At 43.3% G+C, this 9,400-nt stretch overlaps 1 long non-coding RNA gene across 1 annotated transcript; it reads left to right on the forward strand.

Annotated features, from left to right (window-relative positions):
* The first annotated feature begins 693 nt into the window (after positions 1 to 693).
* On the forward strand, positions 694 to 9,181 carry LOC117042375. Its single transcript, XR_004426072.1, has 3 exons — positions 694 to 730; positions 3,989 to 4,104; positions 9,103 to 9,181. It is a non-coding gene; the product is annotated as an uncharacterized LOC117042375 (long non-coding RNA).
* Positions 9,182 to 9,400: the final 219 nt, after the last annotated feature.

Consider the following 9,400-nt stretch of genomic DNA (forward strand, 5'->3'; position numbering starts at 1 on the left):
GGAGAGGGACTACCCAAATAAAGTGCTGCTACACTTTCTCCCCTCCTTTAAATTTGAAATTTAAAGCCATTGTGACTGCTCTGTGGGGAATAATCCTGCACTTGCAGGAACTGGGGGAAAACCCCATGCCTTGCATTAAAACTACTGTGGCTGAAATGATTCCATTAATGTGCAAAGCCAACATATTCTTCTGGGCTGTAGGGGACCCTCCTGAATTAAATAAGAAAGAAGATTTTAGCAATCCCTAATCTGTACAGTCGCTTAGCAAAATGTACCTTTGTGTGATCCGCAGTAACTTTCCTAAGCACACCCCACACAGGGAAGAGACGTGACTATGTGGGTGCTATAATACTGTCACGCATTTCGGGTGACCACATTAGTCACAAGCTCCCCTTCCTCCTTCCTTCCCTCCCTCCCTCCCTTCCTCTCCCCCCCCCACCTCTCTTTCAGCTGTGTTAGTTGCTATAGAAACTATGATCCTGAAATGGGCAGGGCTTTGTGACATCCAGCAAAACAATGGTTCCCCTAAATGATATATCTATTGTGCAGATCTTCAGGCAAAGTCTAATCACAGCGTAACATTCCCTCCTTAAGTACAGTATCCTGTCTGCAGCTTTTGTAAGAAAAAGTATGAAACCCATTTCTATATGAAGCAAGAAGACCAACAAATCAAGGAATATCTTGCTCATTTCTCTCCTCTATAACTAGCAGGGAGTTCTTGGCAAAAGCAGTTAAGAGACCATTCTTAAGTTTTCTTTTCTTCGGTAAATATTCCAGTGGGCTTCAGTGGGCCTGTGAGACTGAAGTTGGCATAAGCACTGTAATGGCCATGCCATTCAACTGCAGTTACATCATGCCTTCCAACTTTTCCCAATGCAAAACTGGGATGCACCTCTTCCGGGATGCACTCCTGGGCAAGTCATGTGACCCATGCCTCACTCTTGGCCCTTAAAAAGTGCTTCTTGGGGGGCAAGATATTGCACGACACTCAAGAAGTGCTGGGGGGGGGAGTGCTGTGTGACATTGTTGTTCAGTCGTTCAGTCGTGTCCGACTCTTTGTGACCCCATGGACCAGAGCACGCCAGGCACGCCTATCCTTCACTGCCTCTCGCATTTTGGCCAAACTCATGTTAGTAGCTTTGAGAACACTGTCCAACCATCTCATCCTCTGTTGTCCCCTTCTCCTTGTGCCCTCCATCTTTCCCAACATCAGGGTCTTTTCTAGGGAGTCTTCTCTTCTCATGAGGTGGCCAAAGTACTGGAGCCTCAACTTCAGGATCTGTCCTTCTAGTGAGCACTCAGGGCTGATTTCTTTAAGAATGGATAGGTTTGATCTTCTTGCAGTCCATGGGACTCTCAAGAGTCTCCTCCAGCACCCCAAATGTGCGACATTGCAGCACCCCAAATGGTCATTGAGATCTCGCAAGAAAAAATGGAATGGCCCATTTTTTCTGTGGCACTTGGAAGGTATGTTGCACTCACACAGGAATCGATTCAGCTGAGATGAATACAACTGACTCTCACATGAGAGGCGGACAGTAAACTTTAAAGAGGAGTTTGGTTGATCATACCAAAGGCCTGCCTAGTCCACCATCCTATTCTCACAGTTCTCAGATCCCTGTGGGAAGTCCACAAACAGAACATGTGTGAAATAGCACTCTCCCTACTTATATTCCCCAGCATCTAGTATTTAGAGGCATACAATCTCCAATGCCGAAAGTGGGACATGGCTGTAATCAGTTTTTTCCCCTAAAAAAATGTTTAGGTGTACTCTCATTTTAACTCAAGAAAACCACCATTTTATAGTTCAAATCAGGAAAAATAAATACAGTAAATGGACAGGACAGAGAAGACTTGTTCCCAAAGGTGGCTTTTAATTTAATTTTTTTTTTTTTTTTTTTTTTAAAGGAAACCCAGAGGGGGAAACACAAATCCTCAGACCAAAATTTGTGGTTCTGCCAAAAAAAGAAAAAGAAAAAAGAATGAACTAATTATTAAGGACCACAGAAACTAATTTTAAAAAATGTAGAAAATAAGGAGAAATTAGGTCCCTCCAAAAGGCTTCCTGCACCCAAAAATAAATGGTAAAAGAGAGGGGGACAACAACAAGACATTGACAGATATTTTCAATTGGGGTGGGAAGACGAGAGAGAAAATTAGTGAAATAAGAGAAGGAGAGGGGGGAAAGAACTAGAGTCAAATAAGCAGGGAGTTTTGCCTGCACCCAAGGGATCTAAGCCAATAGGAAGGACCATAAAATTTCTCTCCAAATGACCTGGCAGCCTTTTCTTTTCCTAACATTCGTTGGGGTTGGGGAGAGGGGGGGGGGAGAGAGAGAGAGCCACAAAAACAAGCAAGAAAGGGAAGGAGGAAATGAGCTCCACTGCTGAGCCACAGCCCTTCTTCATAATGGATTAGACACAACATGTTCTTTATGACATCATATTCACACATGTCCTCAGACACTCTCTGCTTTCACTAGGGTTCACCTCAGCACCCCTAGGAAAACTGTGCCTGAAAAGCAAGATGGGTGTATCCATGTATTTCGTAAGACTCCTTTGTGGATAAGCAGAAGTAGAACCATGTTCTGCTTTCACTTTCATTTTCCATGCAGACTAACCTGTTATAAGAAACATGATACCGCTGCCAAAAATGACAGAGAGCTGTCTTCCACTACTGCCTTGGAATACTATGCCCAGTTCTGGTTTCTTCACCTCAAAAAGAATATGGAAGAGCCAGAAAAGAGCAACAAAAATGTTCAAGGGCAGTGGCGGAGGAACCCTCTCTGGCACCCAGGGTGGGATGCTGAGGGGCGGGACGAACCGCTCAGTGGTGCACGCGCAAAGTCCATATGGACTACGCATGTGCGGCATCCCATATGGACTGCACATGTGTGGCATCCCATATGGAGTGCACACATGCGGCAGCCCATACGGTCGCTGTGCAAAAGGCAACTCGTACAGGCGCCCGTACTGACTGCACATGCCCTCGGCTGCTCTACAGCTGGGGGGAGGCAGGGGCCATTTTGTACACCTCCCCAGAGTGTCACCTGAGGCGCCCTGCCCCCTCCGCCCCCCACTTTGTACTAGGGGAGCAGTGCAAGAGTGGGGAACTTTTGGTCCTCCAGATATTTTGGCCCCTCAACACTCATCAACCTCAGCCAGCATGGTCAAAGATGATTGGAGTGTCACCCTTGGAGTAAAGAACAAGCCCAGAGAGATCCAGCAGAGGGCACCTGTCTTTCCTTTTCATAGGGCTGTGGTATACTAGAGAGGTTCTCATGAGAACCCTGGCTTCTTGCTCTGAGACCTGTTTAGGGACACAGACCCCTTTTGCCTTAAAAACAGATGTGTTTCCCATTCATTGATGTAGGGATATCATGTAAGGCTGCAACAAGCTTCCATGGCGGTCCAGATGTTTAGCACTGGCAACCTGACTTGACCTACCCAGACACAGATGGAATTTGCTTCTTTCTGCAGCTCTCTCTCTCTCTCTCTCTCTCTCTCTCTCTCTCTCTCTCTCTCTCTCATGCTGCCATAGCCAGTAGCTTCCTGGTGCTCCTGGGGATAGGAAAAGAAATCTGCAGAGAAAATGACTGTAATTTGGAAGGGCTTCTCTTTGCTTCACTTTCTGCGCTCGCTTGCTGAAGCGACACTAATTGCAGAACAAGGCTTTACCTTAGGGGGCCTCACAGAGGGAAATGTCCATTATTGAAGATTTACTCTCTTTGTTTCTTGACCTTGACACAGCAGGGGGTGGGGAGAAGGATAAGAAGTAATGTGAATGGTAGCAAAGATCACAGAGTTTGTTTAGTGGCTTGAATGAAATATTTGGGAGAAGAGAAACAAAATTCAAAATTCCCAACTGAAACACCTTTTCTGGCAATTGCTACACATATCCTGCACGTTTATATATTATATATTCATGATATCCCATGAACTAGGGAAATGTAAAAAGCTTTTCTACACTTTTTATTTTTTACCTCAAGGCAGGAGCTTCATCGTTGTTTAAGCAACGATGCCTGAATGAATCCAGTCAGCAGATGTAAAATGGCAGCCATTTTAAAAACATGGACCTATAAGTTACTTTGCTTTTCTCCTACATGTAAGAATTTTGATTCAACATCTGATACTACTGTATATTTATTGTTGGTTGATTCTTTCATGACACAACAAAAAAATGAATATCTATAGAGCAGAGGACTTGTTTCGTATATAATGTTTAAACTGGTAGTCTTTCTTGTCATAGGGGTTTATTTGAAAGAAAAGTGAATAATCTAATTAGGACCACTGTCCTAAGACCTCCACTTACTTCACTATAAATTTACATACAGTATTTTATACATTTTCAGAATTTGTCCCAAAGAGACCTGTAAATTGAGGTTTGGGGACATTCGGATCATCTCCTCTCACTCACAGAACTACAACAGATCTCCATGAGGAGGGAATAATTGTTAAAACATTTGTAAGTCCATCGTGTAGAAGCATTGGGCGGACATAGCCTAGCATAATCCTAGAAACTGTCCATAAATTGATTTAGTTGGGTTACGTCAAGTACATTCAATTTATTTTAAATATTTATTTGGATCTTTCAAGATCCTTTTAGAGAGACACATTTACAGCATCTGGCTGGAAAAAAACAACAGAGTGAGAATTTAGAATATAAAATGTTGCACTTCCCAAATATAACACAGCAGTTACCATGGAACTACCTTTATCCTATCTTTAATGTGGGTATGATTAAGCTCATATATGCCAACACTCTGAAAGCACTAACTAGGTGAGGAACCATTGTGAAGAAATCACCCTGTCCCCTTAGTGCAGTCTACACCAACCTGGGGACATCCAGATGACTACCCTGACTGAAACTGATGGGAACTGGAAGTACAAAACATATGGACAGGTTGGTGAAGGCCAACCAGTTGCCTATGGGAAGTCTACAAGCCAGACTTTAATAACGGTGCTCTTCTCACTTGTGATTTCCAAAAACTAGTATTCAGAGGCATACTGTCGCCATCATTGGAGGTAGAACTTAGCCCTTGGGACCAGTAGCCACTGGTAACCTTGTCCTCCATGAATTTGCCTGAGCTTTGAAAGCCATCTCTAGGGATCTCTACGGTCACATGGTGGAATATCCCTAGTTTCAAACCATGCTCATCCTAAGCCTATTTGTATCAGAACTTATGGCAACAGTGCAAGCACAAGAAGAATTCCCATCATTCTTCTGTCTCATGGGGATCCTGTTTACAAACATGAAAAGAACAGTGTGAGACAGAACCATGTGAAGGCAGATCATGTTAATGGTATGAACCAGCCCTTTGCAAGTAAATTTATGTCTGCCAAGATTATAAAACGATGAAATTTCTGCCTTTAAAAGTTATGCTACCTTAATGGGGTTAGGGGTGCAGCCTGGGTAGACGGATGGAGTCAAGCCTTCTTAGGCATGAGTGACCAGAAAGGAATTTTTACTAAAATGCTTACGGTTCAGCTTCTAGCTTTGTTTGGCTGTTGGCTTCATCGTGCTACATTTGCATCCACAGCAATAAACACACACACTGGGTCACAAGCTTATCACATAGCACTGGCCACTTCGATGTACCCCTTAGAAAGGCTGGCAGTTTGGTGGCAGGCTATCCATACACAATAATTCAGCCTGCAGCAGAGAACTATTGCTATATTAACTCCAGCAAATGGAGGGCCAGAAGTGACATGTTGGTGACCATATGAATGACTGCCTGGCCAGTAACATTTGAAAGTATTCACAAAGTGATTTGGCAGCTTCACATAATGAGTTTCTCCAACTCCACACCACATTGTTTGTGACTGCTGTGCATTTATCTGCACTCACACAAGTGGAAACAAGATGGAGCCACTCATGCAATAGGTCAAGTTACCTACCAACTTTTCTTTTTCTAGCCTTGCCTTGTTCCTATTTGTTCTTTGAGTAGTTCCTACAGTTTTGTTTTGGTAAATCGGGTTTTTAAAAAGGAAGCACCACCAATACCAACACAAACACCTGCTTTTGGTGCCTCCTAAACCGTATGACACTTATAAGTCAAAACAGTTCCAGCTAGAGGGGCTAGATGCAAGAGGATGGGGCTTCTGAATCTTCAGTAAGAAGAGGTTATTTTTGCAGGGGTACCTTTCAAGACAAGCTACACAACTATTAAAGCTGCATGAACCTTATTCTCTTTTGCATCTGGCCTCCCCTGCTATGACAGAATAGGTGAAAATTCAAAGAAGAGGAAATTTTAGGCACATACCCTAGAACATTCACAGAAAGGAAACTTATTTGCACCCCATGAAATGTGATTCACACTGTACCATTTACGAAACCACGACTCCTAAGTTTCACTTCCAGAAAGGAGAGGCGCTTCTCACAGATTAGTAATTATTTGGGGAAAAGTCACTTAGCAAACAATTGCAAATGATTTCTGCCTCTGAAAAGATAAGTGATTTTGCTTGCTGACAATTTGCAAACAGAAAAAAGTGTCAGCTAACTGAGTCACCATAATCTATATTTGAGTGTGAAATGTGAGACTAAGAATGTTATCAGCTACACTCATCCTACATCCAATCACCATTTCACCACCTGTGATTGCTGTGTGATTACAGAACACCACACCTCACAATCGGCATTACAAAGTCCCACTAACTTTTGAACTGATCAAGGGCAGAGGCTTCCTCCTCCAAGTTTTCATTTCTGGAGGAACCATTTCTACCTTGACGAGAAGCTCCCCCAAGAGTGCCTATGTAGTGTAGTTTCTGGGACATATCTGGTAGTGTGTAGAACGGAGCCAAAAATTCCCTGAATGTATTTTTCTGAGAAGCTTTCTGTGGTTTTTGTTTTCCTTACCCCCACCACTAGAAAAAGAAGGTGCAGAATTTTCTCCAAATATTATCCAACTTGTTTGTGTGGTGGTGTATATTCTGCTTGCCTCTTCTCCCTCCCAGTGCCCTGGAATGAAACGAATTCTGAGGCAACATGGAAGATGTAAAAAGGTGGCTAGTCTGCTAACATACACCTGCTGTTCTGCCACTTGCAGGAAGCAAGCAAACGAACATCATTTGGTGGAACATTGGTGGAAAGGTGTGCTACTGCCCCGGGTAATGGTGAGCCCTATCTCAAGAAACTGCTGGAGAATTTCTACCGCCACCCCAGGAGAAATTTGGTGACATGGTTCCTCCAATATCTCTGGTCAAAAATTGTGTGGATCGGGGTTTCCCAAATTTGACTCTTCAGCTGTTATTTTACTGTAACTCACACCATTCTTAGCTACCAGGACCAGTAGCCAGGGATGATGGGAGTTGTAGTCCAAAATGTATTTTCCAGATATCGTTCACCTTTCATTGTTCTCTGTCTCTGGAGTCTTCATGGTCTGAGGCCAGCTAGAATTCCACAAAGGGTAGCTGGACCTCCAAAGGGTCCCACAGACATGCTATTTCTTCAAGCTGAACTAACAGGAAGAGTATACAATAGCCACACTGTCCTTTTAATGAGTCACCAGTCACTGTAACATTGTGACCTGTACTCTGAAGAGTGCTAAGAAATAAAAAAAAAACTTTCTCATTGATAAAGTTAGAATCACAACTGGCCCACAAGAATACCTGCCATTATATCTACCTGGTTGCTGTCAGGGACTGAGCAGAGGAGGAATGGTGGAGACCGCCTCCCCTTCCTGACCCCTCCAGGGAGGAGGAAGAGAAGGACAGTATAGATTTGCAAATGTGGTTTGAGGGAGGTCACAGCTCAGAGGCAGATGAGGGGGAAAGTTGTGAAATAATGAGAGAGGAGGAGGTAAGCCTTAAAAGTAGGAGAGCAAACAGTTAAAAGACAGAGGGCATGCAGCAGCACTCATAGAAGTGACCAACGAGGAAGAGGGAGAGACAGGGGGGGTGGAGATTCACTCGGGACAACACCATTATCCAAGAGGCTAAGTTCTATAGCCGCTCTCCGTAATATTGAAATAAAAAAGGATGGTAAGAAACTTTCCCTTGTCTTTATACTTTCCTGGGCAACCAACCGGGGGCCGCTGACAGCACACTGACAGTTGCTGAGAGAGCACCATGTGGTCACTTTAAAATCTGATAGCACTCAAAATGATAAATAATAATGATAAAACCAGCAAAGTGCCCTGCCTTTATTTTCCGACTGGATATAGTCAGGTCAGTAATTATCATGTGATGATGTAATCATTACCTTCCATCTAAATATAACCCACATTATTAGGGAGCTGTATTCATTTTGCTCTTTTGAAGACACCATGAGGGTCAACAAATACCCTCCAAGTGTTCCTGGCAGGCAAGGTAGACTTCTAGATGATTTAGCGGATATATTGAATATGGAATATTTGCAAATTGCTTTGGTAAATTAGCTCAATTTGTCTAGCTGTACAACCTTTGCTCAGATGGGTTAATCACTGCTCTCCTTCCCTCCCTCCCCCCTCCACAGGTAACACACAAGCTATGCAGGCATAGCCATAAATTAATTGGGCAAATGCATTTCTAGAAGGGGGAATCTGATTAAAAATGGATTGGGAGATTGGTTTCTTTTTGAAGGGAAAGCTACCTTGGGTGGATCTGGGAAATAATAATTTTGGGGAGGGGATCCACTACCCTCCAGTATCACATCTATCAACTTGTATTTTTTTATTTTATTTTTCCTGCTACTTTCAGCTTTTATTTTCTCAAGAACTAGATGAGGATTTTGTAATCTGATGTATTAAGGACACGAGATAAATAAATTGCATTGTACCACAACTACATAACCGTTTGACGGCAAAGATTTGCATAAGTTAAATGAGCAAATAATGATTTGGCAGAAATCACCAGAAGGGGAAAAAAGGTTGTAAGCAAGCAGATTTCAAGCCAGATGAGTAAGTCATCTCTGGAAGTGGTGCTGCTGTTCCACAGCTGAAAGAGAGGCAGAAACGAGGCCCCTACAAGTGACAACTAAGACAATCCAAATGACATTGCAGGAGTGATCATGATAAGGGTTGTTTGTTAGCTTAGACCACATCTATCACTTATACTGCACCGATAGCATGTAAACAACTGCACAATCCTTATCGCATTCATACACACACAACAATGTTCTTTTCAGGAACTGAGAATGGGAGAAACTGAAGGTCACCCAGTCAGTCTGCAACTTGGAACTTAAATCCAGGCCTCCTCAATGCCACACTTACTAAGTGGCTGTTCAGATAGCAGAGGTCTCAAACCAGGGACTCTGGGAGCTAAATCTAGGCAGCTTACTCTGTATGCCACTTTGACAACTTGCCAGGTGGCCTGCTCTATGCTGCACTTCAGTGCTACTAATATGAATAGTTAGAACAGGGGTAACCAATGTGGTGCCCTCTCTATGTAGTTGAAGTACAGCTCCCATCATCTCTGACCATAGG

Source organism: Lacerta agilis, chromosome 1, assembly GCF_009819535.1.
Source record: "Lacerta agilis isolate rLacAgi1 chromosome 1, rLacAgi1.pri, whole genome shotgun sequence".
Classification (NCBI taxonomy): domain Eukaryota; kingdom Metazoa; phylum Chordata; class Lepidosauria; order Squamata; family Lacertidae; genus Lacerta; species Lacerta agilis.